The 2,270-nt window shown below is 38.6% G+C and overlaps 1 long non-coding RNA gene across 1 annotated transcript; it reads right to left on the bottom strand.

Moving 5' to 3' along the window:
* Positions 1 to 144: 144 nt before the first annotated feature.
* Positions 145 to 1,729, bottom strand: LOC106537308 (uncharacterized). The gene is made up of 2 exons (XR_001312633.1): positions 1,650 to 1,729; positions 145 to 848 (listed from the first exon to the last, which is right to left on the bottom strand). It is a non-coding gene; the product is annotated as an uncharacterized LOC106537308 (long non-coding RNA).
* Positions 1,730 to 2,270: the final 541 nt, after the last annotated feature.

Raw genomic sequence — 2,270 nt, 5'->3', positions numbered from 1 at the left:
CTATTACTTTAATAACTTAACAGCATTGAAGAAACATATTGTTGACACTTTTATTTAATTCAAATAAAACTCCCTCTGACAGTGGGGACGGTAGCCTCATAACAATATGAAATTCATAAATTTAAGCCACTCAAGTCAACTGTGTCTTGCTTAACAACTTTATTTAAGTATTTGGTACAAAAAATAACAAATCCTGAGCACTGTCATGAACAGTTTTTAAGGAATGTAAGGAACAAATCTGTACATGAGGAACAGATAAATGAACACCTTTTGTCTTAGTCTCTTTTGCATAAACTTAAACGTTTCAAAATACAGAAAGCATTCTACCTCAAAACACGTCAAAACAATCTATATTTGAACTCCTGAATGTTTACCATTATYCCACAAGTCATTTAACTTCATTAAGAAGAATATGGTGTAAATGTTTCTCTTCTATGAAGTCCATGACTTCAGCAGACAGGTTGTATATCTCCCTTGTCTTGCTTGCACGACCCGGCGATGATGGTTCCACAAGTTTGACCAGAATGTGGTCAAATGGTTTGAAGCACCTTTCCACCTCTTTTTGGGTAGAATTGTGTGTTGGGCCCATGAGGATGGAAAAACTCCACTTCCACATCTTGGTGATGAACATCCACGGTGACAGCCTTTGCTAACCACCAGKTCTGGTCATAAATGACGGCAAGCCAACCTCCACAATGAACTACATCAGCAGACGAATCTGTCCCAGTCCCAGCAGGACCACATTTGATCAATAACTCTTCCTCCATTGGCTCTTGTTCACTTTCCTCCTTTTCCATTTCTATTTCTTCTCCTTCTCTCCTCCACAGATAGCCRCTGCCTAACCATAGCTTCATAAAGAACATAAAGTCAAAGATGAGTGTAATGATTATAAAATTGAGGGAATTACAAAGAATGTTAAATTTGGTTAAATGTAGTCATGCCATTTTCATTTTACTTTAGTCTTTAAAGTTGTATAGACTTGCAATGGATATACTATGTGTTATGTAAKTAGTAGATGCCCTATGTGCATCCTCAGTGACGTAACCCAAATGAACATGYGGCATAATAGTGAAATAAAAGAGAGAGCAGGCACACCTTATTCAACTGTACAGTTTATCAGTAACATTACAGGTCATATTGGTATTTATTGTGATCAAAAATAATATTCTAGCCTCCATTTGAGAGCATTTGGGGGGTTTAGTCACCACCGTCAGACTGTATGTTACCACCGTCAGACTGTATGTTACCACCGTCAGACTGTATGTTACCACCGTCAGACTGTATGTTACCACCGTCAGACTGTATGTCACCACCGTCAGACTGTATGTCACCACCGTCAGACTGTATGTTACCACCGTCAGACTGTATGTTACCACCGTCAGACTGTATGTCACCACCGTCAGACCAAAAATCTGACGGTGGTGACAGAAATCTACTCTTTCACATGCTAAGGTTTAACTGTTCACATTAGCCATCTTGTTTCCCCTCTATTGCTAGCTTCTTCAGCCCTCTTCTTAAAAAGTATAGATTTGTGTCATAATCTTATTTAGTTTTTTTTATACAAAAGAGACGTTGGTGACATATTATGGTTGCGACAGTGGCAGTGTCCAAAAAATGTGAACAAATTTAAGAGAAAATAGTATACTTACAGGAGCTTTGGTGATCTTGAAGCATGCAGTAGAGCTGAAGATTTGAAAATGGGGTCCTCAGGAATGTAGTTGACCTTGTAGTTGCCTGATTTTATTGTTTTTTTTTATAAATATCTGACGGTGGTGACAAAAATGTGGGACACATTTTGTGCAACCATAAATTAATTCACTAATTTTACTTCATTAATTCAAGATCAGAGACGAAGTGCTTCTCTGTTTCCTTCTCAAATATAGAATACTTTCACCGTGAAAGTTCCAAAACAAAAGATTCTCTGTGTAACTTTGCTAAGCTCAAAATAATGGATGAGACCGAGTGATGGTCTGGTCTGGGCTGAGAGGTTCCCTTTGACTCAAATGGGCTAAACCTCACAGCCAAACGCTGGTTCTCCTCCTCTGAGAGCTAGCTGCGTCCTCGTGAAGCACGAGCACATTCGCTTTTTCCAACTCGACTCAACTTAACTGTTGTTAGTTCAGACCAAATATATTAATTTTTAAGTAGGAAGGTTAGTGAAGCACAGCCAGGTGTTTTTCTTAAACCAAAATTGTTGATGTCGGCACAGTCGTACAGCTTGTTTTGACCTGCTCTCTGCTGAGAGCACTTTAAAGAACACTTAAAGAATT

Source organism: Austrofundulus limnaeus, unplaced genomic scaffold, assembly GCF_001266775.1.
Source record: "Austrofundulus limnaeus strain Quisiro unplaced genomic scaffold, Austrofundulus_limnaeus-1.0 Scaffold2239, whole genome shotgun sequence".
Taxonomy (NCBI): domain Eukaryota; kingdom Metazoa; phylum Chordata; class Actinopteri; order Cyprinodontiformes; family Rivulidae; genus Austrofundulus; species Austrofundulus limnaeus.
The sequence above is the reverse complement of the archived record's forward strand: the minus strand, read 5'-3'. Positions and strand labels throughout refer to the sequence as shown.